The 26,799-nt window shown below is 43.6% G+C and overlaps 1 long non-coding RNA gene across 6 annotated transcripts in view; it reads right to left on the reverse strand.

Moving 5' to 3' along the window:
* Positions 1-26,799, reverse strand: part of LOC147370931 (uncharacterized) — a 57,865-nt gene that overhangs the window by 11,394 nt on the left and 19,672 nt on the right. For 2 of the 6 annotated variants that reach the window (XR_015165625.1, XR_015165632.1), the window contains one exon: positions 14,308-14,815. The exons of 1 other annotated variant lie outside the window; for it this stretch is intronic. This is a non-coding gene — a long non-coding RNA (uncharacterized LOC147370931). Of the gene's footprint in view, positions 1-10,825; positions 11,477-14,307; positions 14,816-23,254; positions 23,821-25,562; positions 25,892-26,799 lie in introns of those variants that run through there. 3 more of the 6 variants (XR_015165626.1, XR_015165628.1, XR_015165630.1) reach the window with 3 other exon arrangements.

Here is a 26,799-nt window from a genome sequence, read left to right on the forward strand (position 1 = left end):
TGGGAGATGTTACCTACTTGATGACCATGAGCACACAGAGCCCAGGCCTCCTGGAGCCTTAGGACTGATAATGTTAACCCCTAAAGGTCATCATCAAGATCAACACCTAATGTTCTCATCCCATGCCTAGGGTCCTACTGATGATAATTTTGCTTTCAAGATACCTTGGCCCAGGGCAAAGGGAGCAAACTATGCAGAAAAGATTGAAAATAGTAGTTCTCAGACTGCGATCCTTGGAAAGGCTGCTTGCTAGGTTGGTCTCTGGTTGTCATCTGGGAACCTGGAATTCAGGAGGATTACCACAACTCTAAGTGATGAGTGCTTAAACTGTGTGCACAAACATAGTTTATGCCAAACTCCTGCTTTCCTTCCAGGAGTCTGGAATGTTGGTCTGTTCCAGGCACAGGGGCTACTTTATGAGCAGCCCCCAATAAAAACTCTGGGCACAAAGTCACTAACAAGCTTCTGACAGGTGATGTTTCTCAAGTGTTGTCACAGCTAAGGGCTGGAGGAGTTGAGCACTTCCTGCGTGACTCCCCTGGAAGAGGTCCTTGGAGCTGGTACCCGATTTCCCAGGGACTTCACTCCGTGTGCTTTCCCCTTGGCCGACTTTTCTTTGCATCCTTTCATCACAGTAAATCACAGCCATGAGAACAAGCACATGCCCTTGGTGCCCCTGTAGCTGCCACCACCGGTGCCAGCAGGCCCTCCTGGACACTCACCTCACAGTTCCACTCACGGGAGCTGGAGCCTCAGCAGAACACATACTAGTTGGTAAGGATTTTGGACAGCACCCATTCTAGAGAGATCCAGGACCTCATCAAACTGAGAAAGTAAAATAAACAGTTGTCCTGGGACTTCCCTAGCGGTCCAGTGGCTTAGACCCCATGCTCCCAGTGCAGGGGGTCTGGGGGTTCGATCCCTGGTCAGGGAACTAGATCCCTCGTGCCTCAATTTTTAAAAAGATCCACATGCCACAACTAAGACTGGGTGCAGCCCAATAAATAAATAATATTTTAAAAAATAAACAAACAGTTGTCCTTGACTCATAACAAGTTGTGGGCACAAGTGCAAATCCTCTTTGAAGAGGTTCACTCTCAGCCAAGGTTTTATAGGATTCCCACGTGTGTTAGTTGCTCAGCTGTGTCCAACTCTTTGCGACCCCATGGGCTTTAATGCACCAGGCTTCCCTGTCCTTCACTATCTCCCAGAGTTTGTGAAAACTCATGTCCATGGAGTCGGTGATGCCATCCAGCCATCTCATCCTCTATTGGCCTATTCTCCCCCTGCCCTTAATCTTTCCCAGTGTCAGGGTCTTTTCCAATGTGTCAGCTCTTCCCATCAGGTGGCCAAAAAAGAAACCTACTCAGAGACTTAGAAGCAAAATACTGCTTACCAAAGGGAAAAGTTGGAGGTAAAGGAAAATTAGGAGATGGGAAAAACCTATACAAACTAATATATAAAATAGATCATCAATAAAAACCTAACCTACAGCACAAAGAATTCTACTCAATGTGCTTTAATAACCTTTACAGGAGCAGAAGGTCAAAACAATTGGCATGTGTAGATGTATCACTGAATACCTTTACTGCACACCTAAAAAAAACGTGGAAATCAATGATAGTTCAATAAAAATTGAAAATTAAATTAACCAAAGTGTGGGGGCGGGTGGAACAACACATGGATTTCCTACACTACCCCTCTTCAGCTGTGGTTTCCTTGGCTGGTGTCATGTTTCTGAGGCCTGAGCGGGCTTGGATCCCAAGGCTAAAAAGCTGTGGGCTGAAGAAAAGTTCTTTCTGCAGAAAGGAAGAATCTGCCTGCAGTGCAGCAGACCTGGGTTCGATCCCTGGGTTCGGAAAATCCCCTGGAGAAGGGAATGGCAACCCACTCCAGTATTCCTGCCTGGAAAATCTCATGACAGGAGAGCCTGGTGGGCTGCAGTCCATGGGGTCGCAAAGAGTCGGGCACAACTGAGCGAGTAACACTTCACACTTCAGAAAGGAAATGAGATGTCCCAGCAGGAGGCACCTTTCTGATATATACTACAGGTTCCGCTATGGATAGGAACACACTGTTCTGTTCCAAAGGGTCGTTTCAAGGACCAAGCCAGTTCTAGTGCATGCAAAGAATAGTGGAGTCTCTGAGGAGAAAAAGCAAGGAAAAGCAAGCGGCTCTCCAAAATTTCTGATGACGTGCATCCTTATTTGATCCTCCTTGTTTAAAAGGCAATGGCACCCCACTCCAATACTCGCCTGGAAAATCCCATGGACGGAGGAGCCTGGTGGGCTGCAGTCCATGGGGTCGCTAAGAGTCAGACACAACTGAGGGACTTCACTTTCACTTTTCACTTTCATGCACTGGAGAAGGAAATGGCAACCCACTCCAGTGTTCTTGCCTGAAGAATCCCAGGGACAGGGGAGCCTGGTGGGCCACTGTCTACGGGGTCGCACAGAGTCGGACACGACTGAAGCGACTTAGCAGCAGCAGCAAGGGGGGAAGAAGTAGGAAGACAGAAGCCCTCAGGTGATTTTCTGGAACAGGACATTCTAATGACAACCCTGGAAGCTCAGATTCCCTAGGGTTCTGGCTTCCCAGATCAGATCAGATCAGTCGCTCAGTCGTGTCCGACTCTTTGAGACCCCATGAATTGCAGCACGCCAGGCCTCCCTGTCCATCACCAACTCCCGGAGTTCACCCAGACTCACGTCCATCGAGTCAGTGATGCCATCCAGCCATCTCATCCTCTGTCATTCCCTTCTCCTCCTGCCCGCAATCCCTCCCAGCATCAGAGTCTTTTCCAATGAGTCAACTCTCTGCATGAGGTGGCCAAAGTACTGGAGTTTCAGCTTTAGCATCATTCCTTCCAAAGAAATCCCAGGGCTGATCTCCTTCACAATGGACTGGTTGGATCTCCTTGCAGTCCAAGGGACTCTCAAGAGTCTTCTCCAACACCACAGTTCAAAAGCATCAATTCTTCGGCGCTCAGCCTTCTTCACAGTCCAACTCTCACATCCATACATGACCACAGGGAAAACCATAGCCTTGACTAGATGAACCTTTGTTGGCAAAGTAATGTCTCTGCTTTTGAATATGCTATCTAGGTTGGTCATAACTTTCCTTCCAAGGATTAAGCAACCAGAAATGGCCATGAAAAAGGACTGCCACCTTGTGGATGAGTTTTGTAACTACAACAGTCAAATCTGCTGCTGCTACTGCTGCTAAGTCGCTTCAGTCGTGTCCGACTCTGTGTGACCCCAGAGACGGCAGCCCATCAGGCTCCCCTGTCCCTGGGATTCTCCAGGCAAGAACACTGGAGTGGGTTGCCATTTCCTTCTCCAGTGCATGAAAGTGAAAAGTGAAAGTGAAGTCGCTCAGTCTTGTCCGACTCTTAACGACCCCATGGACTGCAGCCCACCAGGCTCCTCCGTCCATGGGATTTTCTAGGCAAGAGTACTGGAGTGGGGTGCCAACGCCTTCTCTGCAAATCTGCTTCTGGGCACTAAATATTCATAAAGCCTGAAGGACATCCAAAGACACTGGTCCTAAGAAACAATCAGGAGGAAGGAGCCCAGAAAACAAAATGCAAATTAGGATGACTTTCCAGAGGCCAATCTCAGCAGGTAGATATGACTCACACCATTTGAAAAAAAGAAGAGAAGAAAATTTACAAGTACCCAGGAAAAGAATGTCCACATTGACATCCAGGCAGCAGGACCAGGCTTGGGTGCCAAGGCTGAAATACAATGGGGTTCCAGGATGAGGGGAGGATGTCCTAGCATTTGAGCCCTCTTTCAGGCCTGTACTGTCTGTTCAACATTGCAGGGGAACACAATTTCCTGATGCAGATGTGCCAGCTTAGAGCCAAATCAACCTTTGTGTACTCAAATAGTGGTGGTGCCCATGGACACAAAAACTTGGAAAACACAAATGCTGTCCAGGTATGCAGCCAATGCTGATCCTTACTCTAACCCTTTTTTAAAAGGCCTACTTTAGGAAGGACAACACTAAAAATCAAGATAGCAGATGATCAGGCAACGCTATGCCTGGGTGTATAGGTGGGGCAAATCTTAACTCCAAAAGAGGCAGGCAATGTAACCTTCAGTATGGCACTCACTATTTAAAATGCCCAAGTCACAGACCAAGGAACATATCCAAGGAAAGATGAATGCATGAGAAAAAGTGGTAGAGAATTGGAAGCTGACTGAGTCATGAAGAAGAATGAAGTGATATCCATCTTAGCAACAGGAATCAACCCATATTTGAAAATACTAAATGTTACTATTCAGTAGCACAATGGAAAAGTCAGAAAAATAAATTACATTAAAAGAGGAATAAACTTATTTCTGTTAATTTATGTTTAACAAAGGGAAAAAGTTGGAAAAGATTAGAAATTTGGAGATGTGAATAATCTACACACAAAACACATATAAATACACTATCAATTAAATGTAATTTAAAGTAAAAGGAAGGCTGGTGACAAAGCTTTAATAACCTGCATAAAAACAAAAGCTCCAAAAACTTGGCATGTGTAGATTTACCAGTGAATTGCCTGTCTGTAAACATAAAACAAAAAACAGACTGTAAATCAATGACATTATATAAAAATTTAAAATAAAATAGAGAAAAAAAAAAAACAAAACCAACCCTGCACACTCTACTCCTCTCTAAACTCCTTTAACCTGGATGGTTCCACATCCCTGCATCCTAAGCAGGCTGGGATCCTAAGGCTGAAATATGGTGGATTCAGGAAGGAAGGAGGGTGTGCCAGCATTGAGCCCCTCTCAGACCTGTATTCCTTGCTCCTCTCTGCATGGGAACACAAATTTCCCGATGCAGACGGACCAGCCAGCACAAAACCCAATCTGCTGCTGCTGCAGCTGCTAAGTCGCTTCAGTCGTGCCTGACTCTGTGCGACCCCATAGACAGCAGCCCACCAGGCTTCCCCATCCCTGGGATTCTCCAGGCAAGAACACTGGAGTGGATTGCCATTTCCTTCTCCAATGCGTGAAAGTGAAAAGTGAAAGTGAAGTCGCTCAGTCGTGTCCAACTCTGAGTGCATCCAAATACTGATGGAGCCCCTGGGCAGACGGAGTTTGGAAAACCCAGCTGCTCTCCTCCTTTCCAGGTGATGGAGATCCTGAATGCAGCTTCCTTGTTTCAAGGGCCTCCCCCTAGGCAGGACCACACCCTCCAGGGAACCTGGATGCAGGCCTTCAGACTTGTTTTCGCTGTGAGGGCTGAGAAGGAAGCCCTAGGAAGACAGAAGCCCTCAGGCGTTTTTCTGGGCCAGGACATTCCCAATGACAACCCTGGAAGCCCAGATCCAGTGGGGCTCAGCTTTCCCCAGCAATCAGAGTTAGGCGTGGAAAGTGCTGCCGCCTTGTGGACACTTTGTATAACTACAATGGTCACAGCACTGCTTCTGGGCACTGAATCTTCACAAGGCCTGAAGGGCTGGGAAGGACCCTGGGCCCACAAGAAACAATTAGGAGGCAGGAGCAGGAGGGGAAAAAAGCAAATCAGGACGACTTTCCAGAGTCCAATCTCAAAAGGTAAGTATGTCACACCACATAAGTGAAAGAAAAGGAAAAACATTTAAAATTGCCCAGGAACCTGTAAAAGAATGAAACTAGAACACTTTCTAATACTATACACTAAAGTAAACTAAAAATGGATTAAAGATCTAAATGTAAGACCAGAAACTATAAAACTCTTAGAGGAAAACACAGGCAGAACACTCTCTGATATAAACCACAGCAAGATCGTCTATGATCCCCCTCCCAGAGTAATGGAAATAAAAGCAAAAATAAACAAATTAAACTTAAGCTTTTGCATAACAAAGGAAACTATAAGCAAGGTGAAAAGGCAGCCTTCATTATGGGAGAAAATAATAGCAAACAAAACAACTGACAAAGAATTCATCCCTAAAATATACAAGCAGCTAGTGTAGCTCAACACCAGAAAAATAAACAACTCAAACAAAAATGGGCCAAAGAACTAAACAGACATTTTTCTAAAGAAGACATACAGATGGCTAACAAACACATGAAAAGATGCTCAACGTCACTCATTATCAGAGAAATGCAAATCAAAACCACAATGAGGCACCATCTCATGCTGGGCAGAATGATTGCCATCAAAAGTCTACAATAAATGCTGGAGAGGGTGTGGAGAAAAGGGAACCCTCTTACACTGTTGGTGGGAATGCAAACTAGTACAGCCATTGTGGAGGACAGTGTGCAGATTCCTTAAAAAACTGGAAATGGAACTGCCATACCATCCAGCAATCCCACTGCTGGGCATACACACCGAGGAAACCAGAATTGAAAGAGACACGTGTACCCCAGTGTTCATTGCAGCACTGTTTATAATAGCCAGGACATGGAAGCAACCTAGATGTCCATCAGCAGATGAATGGATAAGAAAGCTGTGGTGCATATACACAATGGAGTATTACTCAGCCATTAAAAAGAATGCATTTGAATCAGTTCTAATGAGGTGGATGAAACTGGAGCCTATTATACAGAATGAATTAAGCCAGAAAGAAAAACACCAATAGCATATACTAACTTATATATATGGAATTTAGAAAGATGGTAACGATGAACCCTTATGTGAGATAGCAAGAGAGACACAGATATAAAGAACAGACTTTTGACCTCTGGGGGAGAAGGCAAGGGTGGGATGATTTGAGAGAATAGCATTGAAACATACCATATGTGAAATAGATGACCAGTCCAAGTTCGATGCATGAAACAGGGCACTCAAAGCTGATGCACTGGGACAACCCAGATGGATGGGATGGGGAGGGAGGGGGAAGTGGGGTTTGGAACTGCGGGGACAGGTGTACACCCGTGGCCAATTCATGTCAATGTATGGCAAAAACCACCACAATATTGTAAAGTAATTAGCCTCCAATTAAAATAAATAAATAAATTTTTTTAAAAGAAAAGAAAAATCAAAAATCAAACCACGGACTGTAAGAAAGAAAATATTTGCCAAAAAAATTTTGCATGGGTAAACCTATGACTGATTCATGTTCCTATTTGTTAGAAACCAAGACAATACTGTAAATCAATTATTCTTCAATTAAAAATAAATTTATTAAGTTCAAAAAAAAGAAGTTGTGGTACATACACAATGGAATATTACTCAGATATAAAAAAGAATGCATTTGAGTCTGTTCTAATGAGGTAGATGAAACTAGAGCCTATTACACAGAGTGAAGCAAGTCAGATTAACACCAAAGCAGTGTATTAACGCATATATATAGAATTTAGAAAAAGTAATGATGACCCTATATGCAAGACAGCCAGAGAGACACAGATGTAAAGAAGAGACTTTTGGACCGTGTGGGAGAAGGTGAGGGTGTGACAATATGAGAGAATAGCTTTGAAACATGTATATTACCATATGTAAAATAGATGACCAGTGCAAGTTTGGTGCATGAAACAGGGCACTCAAAGCTGGGGCTCTGGGAAAACTCAGAGGGATGCAGTGGGGAGGGTGTTGGGAGGGGAGTTCAGTATGGGGGACACAGGTACACCTGTGGTTGATTCATGTCGATGTATGGCAAAAACCACCACAATACTGTAAAGTAATTAGCCTCCAATTAAAATAATTAAAACAGATAAAATCGCCCAGGAAAGAATGTCCACATGGATAAAGATTAAGGAGAAGTGATTGAATCTTGCACCAGGGTATCATTACCCGCCAGTCAGAGTGCTTACTGTTTAAACATCCAGGAACGATCAATGCTGGGGAGGGACTGGGGGAGGTGGGAAGCCTCTGAAGCTGTTGGAGAAAATGAAAAGTGCAGAGTCACATGCAGGACACTCCGGAGTGTCCTTAAGACACCAGAACCAAGCTATCAGATGACCAGGCAATTCTGTGCCTGGATGTATAGGTGGAGAAAGCCTTCTTTCCAAAGGACCCAGGCACTGCAAGGTCACCTCAGCACGCGCTCCTTCACAGAGCCAAGGTAGGAACACGGCAATGGAAAAATGAAAGCACGAGCAGCACGTGATCCAGAATCATGGAACGTGGCTCAGCTGTCAAGAAGAAGGCAATAATGTGAACCGTTCAAGCAACACGAATAGACCTATGTATAACCAGACTAAATAAAAAATATTACACAGAGAAAGACAAACAAAATGGAATGTTAAACACAATAAAAGACATTACATTAAAGGGAGAAATACATTGAGAAACTGAAACAAGCTTCTGCTTACCAAAGGGAAAAAGTGGGGGAAAAAAACGGGTTTAGGAGGAGGGAGTAAACTATACATGGTCCTGCCTATTAAAATAGGTCATCAACAAAATGCTAGTCCAAATGCTTTAATAACCTGTATGCAAATGATAGTTCCAAAAACTCGGCATGTGTAGATGTATTGATGCACCCTCCATCTATACCTGTAAAACAAACACACTGTAAATCAATGATATTCCTATAAAATTCAAAATGCAATAAAGAAAGACCTGTACTCCCTACTCCTCTCTAAACTGCTTCAGCCCCACTGGAGTCCAGTCCCCACAGCCGGACCAGGCTTGGATCCCAAGGCTGAGTATGGTGAGATTTGGGAGGAGTAGAGGATGTTCTAGCATTTGAGCCCTCTTTTGGGCCTATGTTTATTCTCCTCACTGGGTAGGAACATATTTTTCTGATGCGGCTGGGCCAGCCAGGAGCCCACCCAGTCTTAGTGGACCCACGTCCTGGTGGTACCGTGGACACAAAAACTTGGAAAACTACTGTCCAGGTCTGCAGGTGATGCCAGGCCTTTACTCCAACTCCTTGCTTCAAAGGCCTACCCTAGGAAGGACAACACTGAAAAATCAAGATATCAGATGATCAGGCAATTCCATGCCTGGGTATACAGGCAGAGCCGATCTTAATTCCAAAAGAGGCGGGCACTGCAGCCTTCACTACAGCATTCCCTATTCAAGCACACATGTCAAGCAAGTGGAGAGTGTATCCAGGGAGAGATGAAACTGTGACAAAAAGTCCTACAGAGAGACAATGCTATCTCATTGGGCCATAAAGAAAATAAACTAATATCCACCTCAGCAACAGGGATTGGCCCATAGAGGAAGCTACCTGATAAAATAAATTAGACACAGAAAGACAGACATCCCGTGTTACTACCTAGTGGTCGAATGGAAAACTCAGCTAAATGAACTATATTACAAAAGAGAAATTGACTCATCTATGTTAATTTAGGCTCAACAGAAGAAAAAGGTGGGAAAAAAAACTAGAAATTTGAAGGTGTGAATAATATACATCCTAATACATATATAAAAGACAACATCAACTAAATGTAAGTGAGAGTAAAAGGAAGGCTGGTCATACTGCTTTAATAATCTGAATTAGAATGAAAGCTCCCAAAACATGACACATGTAGATGTATCAATGAGTTGACTGTCTGCACACACATGAAACAGGCAGGACACGGTAAATCAATGATATTGCTAGAGCTTTTAAATTGAAACAGAGAAGGCCAAAGCAAAAAACAACAAAAAAAGAACTGCGCTCTCTGCTCCTCTCTAAAGGCCTAAAGCCTGGTTGGCGTCACGTCCCTGTGGCCTGAGCAGGCTGGGATCCCAAGGCTGAAATATGGTGGATTCAGGGAGGAAGGGAGGGTGTGCCAGCATCTGAGCCCCTCTCAGACCTGTATTCCTCGCTCCTCTCTGCATGGGAAAACAAATTTCCCGATGCAGATGGACCAGCCAGCACCCAACCCAATCTGAGTGCACCCAAATACTGATGGAGCCCCCAGGGAGAAGGAGTTTGGGAAACCCAGCTGCTCTCCTCCTCTCCAGGTGATGGAGATTCTGAATGCAGCTTCCTTGTTTCAAGGGCCTCCCCTAGGCAGGACCACACCCTCCAGGGAACCTGGATGCAGGCCTTCAGACTTGTTTTCGCTGTGAGGGCTGAGAAGGAAGCCCTAGGAAGACAGAAGCCCTCAGGCGTTATTCTGGCCCAGGACATTCCCAATGACAACCCTGGAAGCCCAGATCCAGTGGGGCTCAGCTTTCCCCAGCAATCAGTTAGGTGTGGGAAAGTGCTGCCGCCTTGTGGACATTTGTGTAACTACAGTGGTCACACCACTGCTTCTGGGCACTGACTCTTCTCAAGGCTGGAAGGGCTGGGAAGGACCCTGGGCCCACAAGAAACAGTCAGGAGGAAGGAGCAAGAGGGAGGAGAAAAAAGCAAATCAGGACGACTTTCCAGAGGCCAATCTCAACAGTTAAGTATGACTCATACCAAGTAAACGTAAAAAACAGGAAAAACATTTAAAATCGCCCAGGAAACGAATATCCACATAGATAACGACTGAGGAGAAGTGATTGAATCTTGCACCCAGGGGTATCATTACCCACCAGTTCAGAGTGCTTATCATGTAAACATCCAGGAACAATAAATTCTGGGGAAGGTCTAGGGGAGGTGGGAAGCCTCGGAATCTGTCACATGCAGATTCACATGCAGAACACTCCAGAGCGTCCTTAAGACACTGAATCCAAGCTGTCTGATGACCAGGCAATTCTGTGCCTGGATGTATAGGTGGAGAAAGCCTTCTTCCCAAAGGACCAGGCACTGCAAGTTCACCTCAGCACACACCCTTTCAAAGAGCCAAGGTAGGAACAAGGCAATGGGAAAAGAAAGCATGAACAAAACGTGATACAGAGGAAAAGTGGAATATGACTAAGCTATAGAGAAGAATGCAATAATATGTACCTCAGCAACATGAATGGGCCTGTGTATGACCATACTAAATAAAATATATTACACAGAGAAAGGCAAATGTCAATGTTATTGCGTAGTAGTGAAATGGGCTGCTCAATGAAAGGAGTTACACTAAAGGGAGAAATACATGGAGAAGTTTAAACAAACTCTCCAAAGGGAAAAAGTGCGGGGAAAAAAAACCCCACAGATTTAGGAGGTGGGAGTAACCTATACACGCCCATAGCTATTAAAATAAGTCACCAACAAAATGCTAGTCCAAATGCTTTAATAACAATAGTTCCAAAAACTTGGCATCTGTAGATGTATTGATGAATCCCCTGTCTGTACCTGTGCTGGAAAACAAACACCACACTGTAAATCAATGATATTCCTATAAAATTCAAAATGCAGTAAAGAAAAAGAGCTGTGCTCCCCACTCCTCTCTAGACTCCTTCAGCCCAACCAGGCTTGGATCCCAAGGCCGAAGTAAGGTGGGATTTCAGGAGGAGAAGAGGATGTTCTAGCATTGAGCCCTCTTTTGGACCTGTATTTCTTGCTCCCCTCTGGGTAGGAACACATTTTCCTGAGGCAGATGGACCAGCCAGGAGCCGACCCAATCTTAGTGGACCCACGTCATGGTGGTACCCGTGGACACAAAAATTTAGAAAACCCAGCTGCTGTCCAGGTCTGCAGGTGATGGCCATCCTTTACTCCAACTCCTTGTTTCAAAGGCCCACCCTAGGAAGGACGACACTGAAAAATCAAGGTATCAGATGATCAGGCAATTCTGTGCCTAGGTATATAGGCAGAGCCAATCTTATTCCCAAAGAACAGGCACTGCAGCCATCACTACGCACTCTCTTCAAGCACACAAGTCAGGCAAGTGGGAGTGTACCCAGGGAGAGATGAAAATAGGACAAAAAGTTGCCCAGAGAGACAAAGCAATCTGGCAGAACCATGACGAAGAATGAATGGACATCCACCTCAGCAGCTCGGATGGACACATATATACAAATACTAAATAAATTAATTAGATATAGAAACACAAACATTTTGTGGTATTATTAGTGATGGAATGGAAAACTCAGCCAAATGAACTACATTAGAAAAGAGAAACTGGCTTATTTACCTTATGCTCAATAAAGGGAAAAGGAGGGGAAAAAACCCAGAAATTTGAAGGTGTGAATAATCTACACACACTAATACATGTATAAAAGACAACATCAACTAAATGTAATTGAGAGTAAAAGGAAAGCTGGTCATAATGCTTTAATAACTTGAATTAGAATGAAAGCTCCAAAAATATGGAACCTGTAGATGTATCAATGAATTGCCTGTCTCTACACAAGATCATGGCATCTGGTCCCATCACTTTATGGCAAATAGATGGGGAAACAGTGGAAACAGTGACAGACTTTATTTTGGGGGCTCCAAAATCAGTGCAGATGGTGACTGCAACCATGAAATTAAAAGACACTTGCTCCTTGGAAGAAAAGCTATGACAAACCTAGACAGCATATTAAAAAGCAGAGACATTATTTTGCCGACAAAGGTCCATCTAGTCAAGGCTACAGTTTTTCCAGTAGTCATGTATGGATGTGAGTGTTGGACTATAAAGAAAGTTGAGCACAGAAGAATTGACACTTTTGAACTGTGGTGCTGGAGAAGACTCTTGAGAGTCCCTTGGACTTCAAGGAGATCAAACCAGTCCATCCTAAAGGAGATCAGTCCTGAATATTCATTGGAAGGACTGATAGTGAAGCTGAAGCTCCAATACTTTGGGCACCTGATGCGAAGAACTGACTCATTGGAAAAGACCTTGATGCTGGGAAAGATTGAAGGTGGGATGATAAGGGGATGACAGAGGATGAGACGGTTGGATGGCATCACCAACTCAATGGACATGAGTTTGAGTAAACTCCAGGAGTTGGACAGGGAGGCCTGGCATACTGCAGTCCGTGCGGTCACAAAGAGTCAGACATGACTGAGCAACTGAACTGAACTGACACATACAATAAAAAATACACTGTAAAACAATGATATTCCTGTAAAAATTTAAATGTAACAAAGAGGAAAAAACTAAAAAAAAGAACTGAACTCTATTCCTCTCTCAACTCCTTTAGCCTGGTTGATGCCACATCCCTGCAAGCCTGAGTAAGTTGAGATCCTGAGGCTGAAATATGGTGGGGTTCAGGGAGGAAGGGTTGGTGTCTCAGCATCTGAGCTCCTTTCAGACCTGTATTCCTCGTTCCTCTCTGCATGGGAACACAAATTCTCCGATGCAGACAGACCAGCCAGGACCCAACCCAATCTTAATGCACCCATTTAATGATGGAGGCCCTGGGCAGAAGGAGTTTGGAAAACCCAGCTGCTCTCCTCCTCTCCAGGTAACAAGATCTGTAATGCAACTTCCTTGTTTCAAAGGCCTCCCCTAGCCAGGACTCCCTCCAGGGGACCTCCATGCAGGGCTTCAAACTGTTCCTGAGGTGAAGGCTCAGAGGGAAGCCCTAGGAAGACAGAAGCCCTCAGGCATTATTCTGGCCCAAGACATTCCCAGTGACAACCGTGGAAGCCCAGATCCACTAGGGTTCTGCTTTCCCCAGAACCAGAACTGGGCATGAGAAAGTGCTGCCGCCTTGTGGACAGTAACTAAATGGTCACATCAGTGCTTCTAGGCACTGAAAGTTCACAAAGCCTGAAGGGCTGGGAAGGACCCCGGCCCACAAGAGACGATTGGGAGGAAAGAGCAGGGGCAAAAACAGTGCAAATCAGGACGTCTTTCCAGAGGCCAATCTCAGCAGTTAAGTATGACTCACACCAAGTAAACGAAAGAAAATGAAAAAAAAAAAAAAAATTCAACATCACCCAGGAAAAGAACATCCACATCCATAAAGATTAAGGAGAAATGACTGAATCTTGCATGCAGGGGTATCATTACCCACCAGTCAGAGTGCCTATCGTTTAAACATCCAGAACAATAAATGCTGGGGAAGGTCTGGGGGAGGTGGGAAGCCTCCTAAGCTGTTGGAGAAAATGAAAATTGCATAGAGCCACAAGCAAAACACTACGGAGCGTCCCTTAAGACACTGACAACCAAGCCACCTGAGGATCAGGCAGTTCTATGCCTGGGCATACCAGGGGAGAAAGCCTTCTTTCGAAAAGACCCAGGTCCTGCAAATTCACGTCAGCATGCACTCCTTCAAAGAGCTGACGTACGAACATGGCGATGGAAAAATGAAAGTGGAGCAAAAAGTGATAGAGAAATACTGGAATATGACTAAACCATAAAAAAGAACACAGCAACGTGTACCTCAGCAACATGAATGCACCTAAGTATGATGATACTGAGTAAAATGTAGCACCCATAGAGAGATAAACAAAGTGTTATCGCATAGTAGTGGAATGGAAAACTCAACAAAGGGAACTACATTACAGGAGGAAATACACACAGAAACCTAAAAAACAAACATAGATAACCAGAGGCAAAAGGTGGGAAAAACAAAACAACCCCCCCCCCCAAACCTGAAATTAGGAGTTGGGAGAAAGCTACAGACGCTAATATATATTAAAATAGGTCATCAACAAAATGCTAGTCCAAATGCTTTAATAACCTGCATTAGAACAAAAGTTTCCAAAACTTGACATTTGCAGATGTGTCAATGAATCCCCTGTGTGTACCTGTACAACAAAAACATACTGTAAACCAGTGCTGTTCCTATAAAATCAAAACACAATTAAAAAAAAAAAAAGAGCTGCACTCATCACTCTTCATTCAACTCCTTCAGCTCAGTTGGGGTCCCATCCCAGCAACCAGACCAGGCTTGGATCCCAAGACTGAAACATGGTGGGTTTAGGGAGGAGCAGTGGATAGTCTAGCATTTGAACCCTCTTTCAGGCTAGTATTTCTTGCTCCCCTCTGGGTGGGAACACATTTTCCTGATGCAGATGGGCCAGCCAGGAGCCAACCCAATCTTAGTGGACCCAAGTCAGGTGGTAACCGTGGACCCAAAAACTTGGAAAACCCAGCTGCTTTCCAGGTCTTCAGGTGATGCCCATCCTTTACTCCATATCTCCTGGTTTCGAAGGTCTACCCTAGGAGGGACGACAATGAAAATCAAGATATCAGATAATCAGGCAATTCTATGCCTGGGTATATAGGCAGAGCAAATCTTAATTCCAAAAGAGGCAGGCACTGCAACCTTCACTACGGCATTCACTATTCAAACACCCAACTCAAGGAAGCGAGGAATATATCCAGGAAAAGATGAAAGTATGAGAAAAAGTTGCACAGAGAGACAGTATAATCTGACTGGGCCATAAATAGGAAAGAACTGATATCGATCTCAGCAACAGGAATGGACCCATATATGAAAAGACTAAATAAAATAAAGTTGACTTAGAAACGCAAACATCCTGTGTTACTACTTAGTGGTGGAATGGGAAAACTTAGCAAAATGAACTTAGGGCCCAACCCCGTCTGAGTTCACCCAAGTAAGGATGGAGGCCCTGGGCAGGAGGAGTTAGGAAAACCCAGCTGCTCTCCTCCTCTCCAGGTGATGGAGATCCTGAGTGCAGCTTCCTTGTTACAAAGTCCTTCCCGAGAGGGAACAACAGCCTCCAGGGAGCCTCCATGCAGGGCCTCAGACTTGGTACCGTGGTGAGGGCTCAAAGGGAAGCCCTAGGAAGACAGAAGCCTTCAGGCCTTTTTCTGGCCCAGAACATGCCAAATGACAGCCTGGAAGCTGGCACGAAGGCTCAGCTTTCCCCAGCCACCAGATTTGGGCAAGGAATATGCAGAAGGCCTGGGGGCCGTCAATGACACCAGCCCTCAGGAAATAGGCTGGGAAATGTACTCCAACGAGAACTGAAATCAAGATGAGTTTTCAGAGGCCTATTTCAACAGGTAAGCATGACACACACCATTTACAATCAAACAGGATATAAAGACACCTCCCGGAGTCTGGTCTACAGTGTTAATGATCAGAGACAAGGGACTCAAATGGCAAAGTATCACCTTACGCCAGTCAGAGGGAGGGTGTATCAATATCACTTTTATGAACCAAAACCACTGGAGTGGGTGCTGGGTAAAGGAAAAGATCCTAAGCTGTCCGTGGTTATGAAGAATGTAAAGAACTACCTGGACAAAAGTGCTGAGTTTCCTTGGAAACTATGAATAAAAATAAGGCAGTCAGATCATCAGGCACATCCACGCCAGGCCCTCTATGCAGAGGAAACCTCCAATGGAGGACACAGGCACCCCAACATTCCCCACAGCACCCAATACTGACAAAAGTCAAGACAATGAAGAGGCCAAAATGTCCATGGAGTGATGAATGGATAAGGAAGACCTGCTCCAGAGAGACAACGTAAACTTAGTCATAAAGAAACATAACCAAGCAACTCTTCTCATTAACACGGACGGAAGGAAGGAAAGCACGTTTGACGGACAGATAAAGGCAAGTGTCATGTGATACACTTGGAGGTGGATTTTATGCAGCAATTCACAACTGAGAAACAGACTCAGACTTTAGAAGACATACTCATTAAAGAGAAAAGGTGGGAGAAGATAAAGTCCAAGTGGCTGAAACTTATACACATATGCACACACACACACATAAATAGAATAGGTCACCAAAATAGCCAGACTCTGTATCACGGGAAATTATACTCAACTTGCTTCCAGAAAGGCTATGAAAACTAAAGCTCTCTTCAGACGCAGGCCAGCCCACCAGAAGCAAAAGCAAGCATAGTGTATCCCAAATATGGTAAAATCCCTTCTCTGGAGGAGCTTAGAGAGCCAGCTGTTGTCCTGGTTTCCAAGTGATGTGGATTCCTGCTCCAGTCTCATCCTCTAAAAAGCCTCGCCTAAAAACACCAGAATTCTCAAGAAAGATTTTGCAACAGGTTAAAACTGGTCCCACATGAAGAGCACAGCCAAGAAGGATGAAGACAGAAGCCTTGGGCCTTTTGATGGTACGTGGCATTCCAAATCACAACTCAGGCGGCCCGGTGTCACTGAGGTTGTGGTTGGCCCCTCAACCAGAGTTCCAAAGGAAGCAGCCATATCACCTTCAGACATTTTGGATAACAAACACTGACGTCTCAGCATCTGGGCAGAAAATATGCCCAAGGCATAGGGGATGCAACTGACACTCATGGTCCTAAAAGGTTCTGGGGGAGCCATCAAAAATAACTGAAATCAGGGTAAGTTTTGGGGGCCAATTTCAAGAGGTAAATACCACTCACATTGTAGCAAATTATAAAACACTGGCAAGATAAAACCTAGGACAGCGTGGTCCACATTGCTAATGATTAGAGGCAAGACACTTAAAATGGGAAGGAAGTATCCCCTCACACCACACAAATTGGTTCTCCTTCAAATATTTACAAACAATAAATGCCAGAGTGGGCATGGGGGGGAATAGGAGCCTCCTAAGCTGTCATAAGTGGAAATGCAAATTGTAAAGGACCACATGGAGCAGAGTATGGAAGATCCTTAGGAAACAAGATATACAGCAATCGCACCTTCAGCATTCGCACATCTGGACCCCCCTCCTGAAACCTCCTTCACTGGGAGGAACACAGGGACCTGAACGTTTCCCACAGCACTTAGTTCTGACGACAGCCAGGATACAGAAGTGGCCCAAACTTCCATGGACAGATGGATGGATAAGGATGTAGTGCCACAGAGAGACAATCAAATCTTAGCCACAAAGGAGGAGAAAATAAGGCCTTTCTCAGCACCATGGATGGAAGTCAGTAAGTAAGTGAGACAGATGGGCAATCAGCCTGTGATGTCACTTAGAGATGGAATGGGAAAACTCATCTTATGAATTTAGAACAGAGAAATTGACCCAGAGATATTAAAAAACGAAGCCAGGGTTTCCAAAGAAGAAAGGTGTAAAGGAAAGATAAATTAGAAGGTGGTTGAATCCTATACATACTAATAGATACTTCTCTGTCTCTCTGTGTGTGTGTGTGTATGTAAAATAGATCATCAAGAAGACCACTGAATTATCACAGGGAATTTGACTCAGCTGGCTTTAATAACGTCTAGGGGTATAGAAGCTAAAAATAATGGGTATGTTTAGAGGCATAATGAAACTCCTTACTGTACATCTGAAACAAACATTGTAAACCAAGGGTATTTCTAGAAAAATTAAATGCAAAGTTTAAGAGGAAAAAAAAAAAAAAAAAGACAACAACCATTGCCTACTCTACTGCTTTCTAGCCTCTTTTCCCCGAGCTAACATCAATCTCTGCAGGCTGACTAGGCTTGGTCTCAAGGCAGGGATGTGCTGGGGCTCAGGGAACCAGGAAGGTGTCTTTGGAACACGAACCCCCTTTGCACCTGTGCTGCCCAGTCGAATCTGACTGGGACCACAGTCTCCACATGCAGGCCATCCCCCAAGAGCAAATTCAAGCCTAGTGCATCCCAGGTATGGTCAAGCCTCTGCGCTGGAAGAGCTTTGAAAATCCAGCTGGTCTCCAGGTCTCCCCCTGATGTGGATCCCTATTCCAGTTGCCTTTTTCAAAACCCTCCCCTAAAAACGACAGCCAGCTCAAAGACAGCGATTTTTCAGAGATCAACATTTGTCACAAGGGAAGTGTCAGGGGGATAGAAGCCCTTGGGCGTTCCTCTGGCACGTGGCATTCCAAATGACAACTCAGGAAGGCCAGTTTCAATAAGGCTCCTTTGGCTCCATTAAAGAGTGGGGAATGCGGAAGTGCTGCCGCCTTGTGGACACACCTCATAACAGCAACACTGAAACTGCTGCAGGGCAAGGAATATTCAGAAGGCTTGGGGGCTGTCAATGACACGGGCATTCAGGAAATAGTCTGGGAAAAGTACTGCTCCAGGGAGACAAGGTAACTTAGCCATTAAGAATAATAAATAAAACACCTTTCTTTATAACATGGATGGAAGTAAGTAAAGCACTTCGACAGAGAAAGGCAAGTGTCATGGTATCATTTAGAAGAGGGATTTATGTACCAATTTACAAATGTGAGATAGATTCAGAGACATTAGAAACAAACAGTCTTATTTAAGTGCAAGTTGGAAGGAGATGATAAATTTCAAGGCAGCTGAGAACTGTAAATTCACACACACTTGTATACACATGTACACAAACACACACACACCCAGATCAGTCACCAACACAGATCTACTCTATATCACCGGAATTTCTACTCAAAATGCTTCAATAAGATCTATGGAAACAGAAGCTGAAATTAATGTGTAGATATAAATCTTCTTTCTGTTCCTCTGAAACAGATAATACATTGTAAATCAATGTTACCCCTAGAGAAAGAAAAATAAAATTTAGAAACAAAAAGTTTAATATAGTGTTTTCTTTCTTCCTTTTCTTTTGCTAGTGTCATATCCATGCAGCATGAGCAAGCTTGGGGTCAAAGCTGGAATATGTGGGGCTCGGGAGGAAGAGGCGTTTGTCCCAGCACTTCGATGCCAATGTGGAATGGTGGTACCTGGTTTCCTCGCATGAAACTCCAATCTCTAGAGTCAGGAGGACCCTCCAGAAGCTAAAGCAAGTGTGGTACACCTCAAGTATATGGTATAGCCCCCTTGCTGGAAGAGCTTAGAAAGCCAGCTTTTCTCCTGGTTTCAGATCATGCAGATTCCTCTTCCAGCCTCCTCCTTTAAAAGACCTCTCCGGAAAACAACAGCATTCAATATAGTGATTTTTTAGAGAAAAGATCTGTGCTGGGGGAACAGTTGGGGGAAGAAGTCTGAAGACAGAAGCTGTAGGGCTTTTTGTTGACACATGACATTCCAAATTATAACCCATCACCCCAAGTTTCATTAAGACTCTGGCTGGCCCATTAACCAGAATTCCACAGAAGCGGTGACACTGCCTTCAGAAATACTGACATCTCAGCCTCTGGGGACACAATATTCCCAACACCCTAGAGACTGTAAATGACACTTGCCATCAAAAAATATCCTGGGAGAGCAATCAGAAGAAATTTAAATCAGGATGAGTTTTCAGAGGCCAATTTCAAGAGGTCAGTATTACAGCATTGAAATTTTTTAAAAATAGAAAGATATAACCTGGTAAACAATAGTCTACTTTGCTAGTGATTAGAGATAAGCGACTTAAAATTGCAAGGAAGTATCACCTCACACCACACAAAGCGGTTATCCTTAAAATATTTACGAACAATAAATGCCAGATTGGGTGTTAAGAAGAAAGAGGACTCCTGTGCTGCTGGTTGGACAGAGGAACCTGGTGGGCTACAGTCCATGGGGTCGCAAAGAGTCGGACACGACTGAGTGGCTTCACACACACACACACAAATAATTCAATGGAGAGTTGTACAGAATTTCCTTAGGAAACTAAAAGCAGAGCATTCAATTCTTCAGGCATTCTCATGCCTGGGCATACACTTGGAGAAAACTTTTCTTTGAAAAGACACTACACCCCACCATTCCCCAGAGCACTCACTATTTACAACAGCTAAGACATTGAAGCAGCTGAAATGCTGTGAACAGATGCATGGATAAAAGACTACCAGAGAGACAATGGATATTTAGCCAAAAAGAAGAATAAAACAAAGCCTTTCTCAGCAACATGGAGGAACTCCGAGATGTCATTCTAATTATATAATTTATAGAAAGACAACCAACCATCTTGTGATATTTTTTTACAGGTGGAATCGAAACCTCATACCAACGAACTAGTTTACAAAAGAGAAGTAGACTCATAATTAGAAAAGAAACTTAGGCTTACTTACGGGAAAAGTGAGAGGAGAGGATAAATTAGGAGTTTTTAGAAAACTATACGACTGAAGCGACTTAGCAGCAGCAGAAAACTATACACACTAATTTATATATAGGAAACAGATCATCCGTGGAGACCTACTCTATATTACAGACCGATTCTGTATTGTTTTGGTTGACATAGTTTAGTAACTCCTATGGGAACAGAAGCTGAAGAACATGTGTATGTGTAGATATATATCTGAATCCCCTTTTGTACCAGTGAAAACAGCATAGCAGTGTAAATCGTCAATACTTTCAGAAATTGATAAAAATATTTTTAAAGAAATTAAAAAAAAATTTTAAAAGAACTGCCTACTGTACTTCTCTCTTGCCTTTTTTCCCAGGCTAGTGTCACAAAACTGCAGCCTGAATAGGCGTGTATTTCAAGGCGGAATGTCGTCAAGCTGCGGGAGCAGGGGTGGTTGTCCTAGCACATCTGTGCCCTTTTGACCTGAGTTGCCATGTCCCCTCCCCAGGAAGGACAGTGTTCATCACCAGATGTGCCCTCAGAGAGCTAAACCAAGCCCTGAGTAAGGTGTAGCCCCTGGGCTGCAAGAGCTTTGAAAAGCCAGCTGGTCTCCAGGTGATGCGGATCCCTACTCCAGTCTCCTTCTTTAAAAGGCCTCCCCTAAGGATGGTAACTGCAGCCATGAAATTAAAAGACGCTTACTCCTTGGAAGAAAAGTTATGACCAACTTTGATAGCATATTAAAAAGCAGAGACATTACTTTGTTAACAAAGGTCCGTCTAGTTAACGCTATGGTTTTTCTAGTAATCATGTATGGATGTGAGAGTTGGACCATAAGGAATGCTGAGTGCCAAAGAATTGATCGGAGAAGGCAATGGCACCCAACTCCAGTACTCTTGCCTGGAAAATTCATGGACAGAGGAGCCTGGTAGGCTGCAGTCCATGGGGTCGCTAAGAGTTGGACATGACTGAGCGACTTCACTTTCACTTTTCTCTTTCATGCATTGGAGAAGGAAATGGCAGCCCACTCCAGTGTTCTTGCCTGGAGAATCCCAGGGACAGTGGAGCCTGGTGGGCTGCCGTCTATGGGGTTGCACAGAGTCGGCCACGACTGAAGTGACTTAGCATTAGCATTAGCAAAGAATTGATGCTTTTGAACTGTGGTGCTGGAGGAGACTCTTGAGAGTCCCTTGGACTGCAAGGAGATCCAACCAGTCCATCCTAAAGGAAATCAGTCCTGAATATTCATTGGAAGGACTGATGTTGAAGCTGAAACTCCAATACTTTGGCCACCTGATGCAATGAGCTGACTCATTTGAAAAGACCGTGATGCTGGGAAAGATTGAAGGCGGGAGGAGAAGGGGATGACAGAGGATGAGATGGTTGGATGGCATCACCAACTCAATGGACATGAATTTGAGTAAACTCCGGGAGTTGGTGATGCACAGGGAGGCCTGGCATGCTGCAGTCCATGAGGTTGCAAAGAGTCAGACACAACTGAGCTGAACTGGACTGAAGGATGACAGCCAACATAACAAAGTGATTTTATAGGGGCTCAAATTCATCCTGGGATGAAGGGTAAGGGGGTAAAAGTACAAAGACAGAGCCCTTAGGCTTTTTCTGGCACATGACATAGTGAAAGTGAAAAGTGAAAGTCGCTCAGTTGTGTCTGACTCTCTGCGACCGTATGGACTCTACAGTCCCTGGAATTCTCCAGGCCAGAATACTGGAGAAGCCTTTCCCTTCTCCAGGGGATCTTCCCAACCCAGGGATCAAACCCAGGTCTCCCGCATTGCAGGCGGATTCTTTACCAGCTGAGCCACCAGGGAAACCACAAGGGAAGCACCCCACCCCCAATTTATAAATCAGGAATCCAAGTTTCTCCAAGGCTCTTGTTGCCCCATAAGCCAGATTTGGGCATGAAGAAGTGCTGCCGCCTTGTGGACATTTCCTGTAACAGCAACTCTAAAACCTCTGCTGCTGGGCACTGAATATTCACAAGGACTGGTGGTGCTAGAATGACATAGTGAAAATGAAAGTCGCTCAGTAGTGTCTGACTCTTTACAACCCCATGGACTATACAGTCCTTGGAATTCTCCAGGCCAGAATATTGGAATAGACCCTCAAGAAATATCCTGGGGGAGGTAAGTGAAAAAGTATTCACACCAGGACAACTTTCCAGAGGCCAATTTTAAGGGTAAATATTAGTCTATTTTGAAAAAATTAAGAAAAGAAAAACTACAGGAAACAATGGTCAACATCGCTAATGATGAGACAATGACTCAAAATTGCAATGAAGTATCACCTCACACCAGGAACTTCCTTAATGGCTCAGCAAGTAAAGAATCTGCCTGTAATGCAGGAGACATAGGTTCAATCACTGGGTTGGGAAGATCCCCTGGAGAAGGAAATGGCTACCCACTCTAGTATTCTTGCCTGAAAGATCCCATGGATAGAGGAGCCTGGTGAGCTACAGTCCATGGGGTTGCAAAGAGTCAGACACAACAGCAAACAAGCACATCACCTCACTCCAGTGAGACTAATTATCATTAGAACATCTACGAACAATAAAAGCTGGAGAGAGCGTGAGAAGAGGAAGCTTCCTATGCTATTGGTGGGAATACAAAGTGTAAAGAGCTACATGAGAACAGTAAATATGTTTTTTTAAATAAAGTAAAAGTAGAGAAAACAGATGATCAAGCATTTTCACACCAGGGCATATGTTCTGAGAAAACCATAATTCAGAATACCACATACACCCAACATTACTGCAGCACTGTTTATAATTGACAAGATGTGGTAACAAGGAAAATGTTTAATGACAGGTGAATGAACAAAGGAGATGTGACATATAGAGACAGTAGAATATTACTTAGCCTTAAGAAAGAAAGTTATTCATAGCAACATGGATAAATCTGGAGATGATCATGCTACATGAATAAACCAGACAGAGGAAGACAATATATCATAATTATTTGTTGTTCAGTCACTCAGGCATGTCCAACTCTTTTCGAACACATGGATTGCAGCATTCCAGGCTTCCCTGTCCTTCACTATCTCCCGGAGCTTGCTCAAACCAATGTCCATTGAGTCAGTGATGCCATCAAACCATCTCATCCTCTGTTGTCCCCTTCTCCTCCTGCCTTCAATCTTTCCTAGCATCAGGGTCTTTTCCAATGAGTCAGTTCGTCACATCAGGTGGCCAAGTATTGCAGCTTCAGCTTCAGCATCAGTCCTTCCAATGGATATTCAGGACTGATTTCCTTTAGGATGGACTGGTTGGATCTCCTTGCAGTCCAAGGGACTCTCAAGAGGCTTCTCCAACACCACAGTTCAAAAGCATAAATTCTAAAAAAAAACAAAAAAAAGCATCAATTCTTCAGTGCTGCTCAGCCTTCTTTATGGTCCAACCCTCATATCCGTACATGAATACTGGAAAAACCTTAGCTTTGACTATATGTATCTTTGTCAGTAAAATAACATCTATGCTTTCTAATACACTGTCTAGGTTTGTCATAGCTTTTCTTCCAAGGAGCAAGCATCTTTTAATTTCATGGTTGCAGTCACCATCTGCAGTGATCTTGGAGCCCAAGAAAATAAAGTCGGTTACCTTTTCCGTTGTTTCCCCATCTATATGCCATGAAGTGATGAGACAGGATGACGTGATCTTAGTTTTCTGAATATTAACTTTTAAGCCAGGTTTTTCACTCTTCTCTTCCACATTCATCAAAAGGCTCTTTAGTTCCTCTTTGCTTTCTGCCATATGGGTGGTGTCATCTGCATATCTGAGGCTATTGATATTTCTCTTGGCAATCTTGATTCCAGCTTGTGCTTCATCCAGCCTGGCATTTTGCATGATGTACTCTGCATGTAAGTTAAATAAGCAGGGTGACAATATACAGCCTTGATGTACTCCTTTCCGAATTAGAACCAATCCATTGTTTTATGTCCGGTTCTAGCTATTGCTTCTTGACCTGCATACAGGTTCTCAGGAGGCAGGTCAGGTGGTCTGGTATTCCCATCTCTTGAAGAATCTTCCACACTTTTCTGTGATCCAGATAGTTAAAGGCTTTAGTGTCATCAATGAAGCAGAAGTAGATTTCTTCTGGAATTCTCTTGCTTTTTCTATGATCCAACAAATGTTGGCAATTTGATCTCGGGCTCCTCTGGCTTTTCTAAATCCAGCTTGAACATCTGGAAGTTCTCAGTTCATGTACTGTTGAAGCCTAGCTTGGAGAATTTTGAGCATTATTTTGCTATCCTGTGAAATGAGTGCAATTCTGCAGTAGTTTGAACGTTCTTTGGCATTGCCCTTCTTTGGGATTGCAATGAAAACTGACTTTTTCCAATCCTGTGGCCACTGCTGAATTTTCTGAATTTGCTGGCATATCGAGTGCAGCACTTTCTCATCATCATCTTTTAGGATTTGAAAACCTCGCTGGAATTCCATCACCTCCACTAGCTCTGTTCGTAGTGACGCTTCCTAAGGCCCACTTGACTTCACATTCCAAGATGTCTGGCTCTAGGTGAGTGATCACATTCATGTGATCATAATTACATGTGGAATATCATATACTCACATAGACTCACAGAGAACATACTAGTGGTTACCAGTGGGGACAGTGAAGTGAGGAGGCAGAGACTGTTGTCTCTCTCAGTCTAATACCCCCCTATATATAAAATAAACAAACAAGGATATCTTGTACAACATAGGGAAATACATCTATTATTTTTTTTCTTTGGTTGTTTTTTCCTTTGGCCATCCCACAGAGCACATGGGATCTTAGTTTCCCAACCAGGGATCAAACTCACTTCCTGCATTTAAAGCATTGGGTCTTATCCAGTGGACCATCATAGAATTCCCTGTTTTGTAATAACTTTAAGTGGAACATAATCTATACAAATATTAAATTATGCCTGAGGTTAAATGTAATATTGTAATTCAACTATACTTCAGTTTAAATATATATATAACGGATTTTTAAAAGTTTGATTATATACTTTGTATATGAGAGTTGTGTTAACTTTCAGGCCATATATAGGATAAATTGAATGATCAGATAAAAGATTTTCCATACAAAAATACTTGCCTGACTAGTTTATTATAAGGCACTGCTGTTGCCGCTGTTGCTGCTTCAGTCGTGTCCGATTCTGTGCGACCCCATAGACGGAAGCCCACCAGGCTCTGCCGTCCCTGGGATTCTCTGGGCAAGAACACTGGAGTGAGTTGCCATTTGCTTCTCCAATGCATGAAAGCGAAAAGTGAAAGTGAAGTCGCTCAGTCATGTCCGACTCTTCGAGACCCCATGGACTGCAGCCCACCAGGCTCCTCCGTCCATGGGATTTTCCAGGCAAGAGTACTGGAGTGGGTGCCATCGCCTTCTCCGGTTATACAGCACAGGAAGACTTTAAGTCAAACCTCTCAAAGAAACAAAGGTATTAATTTATCAAGAAATTATGACAACTATGAATATATATGTATCCATCATTGGAGGCTCTAAATATATAAAGAAAATAGTAACACATATGATGGGGAAAATGTACAGAAATAATCATAAGAAAAGTCATACCCCACTTTCAACAATGTATGGATCAGGGGTCCCCAGCGTCCCCTGTATAGGAACCAGGCTGCACGGTAGGAGGTGAGTGGTGGGTGAGGGAGCAAAGCTTCATCTGTATTTATAGCCGCTTCCCATGGCTTGCTTTGTTACCTGAATTCCACCTCCTGCCAGATCAGGGGTGGTATAATCAACATAATGCACTTGAATTATCCCGAAACGACCCTCTACTCCTGCATCCATGTGAAAATTGCCTTCCATGAAACTGGTCCCTGGTCTGAAAAAGGTTGGGGACCACTGATGTAGATCATCCAGACAGAATATCAATCAGAAAGCACTGAATTTGAGCACTTGATATCAAGTGAACCTGACATATATAGTACATTTCACTCAACAGCAGCAAAAGTTCTATTCTTTTGAGGTACACATAGAACATTTTCTAGGATAGATGGAATGTTAAACCACAGAAGTCTTCAAAAATCAAAGAAGATTGAAATCATATCAAGTATCTTTTCTAACTAGAATGGTATGAAACTGAAAATCAATATTAAGAATATTTGAAAATTCAGGAACACTTAGAAATCAAACAACAAGCTTCTGAACAGGCAATGTGTGCAAGAACAAATCAAAATGGAACTAAAAAATATCTTAAAGCAAAAAAAAAAAAAAAAAAAAAACTAGAAATACAAAGTACCTAAACTTATAGAAGACAGGAATAATTCAATTCAAAGATTTGTGTTTACAGTGATGAAAGCATATATTAAAAAAC

The sequence above is a fragment of the Bos grunniens genome, chromosome 6 (genome assembly GCF_055505025.1).
Source record: "Bos grunniens cultivar Pamir isolate PY7600 chromosome 6, Bosgru_T2T1.0, whole genome shotgun sequence".
Lineage (NCBI taxonomy): Eukaryota > Metazoa > Chordata > Mammalia > Artiodactyla > Bovidae > Bos > Bos grunniens.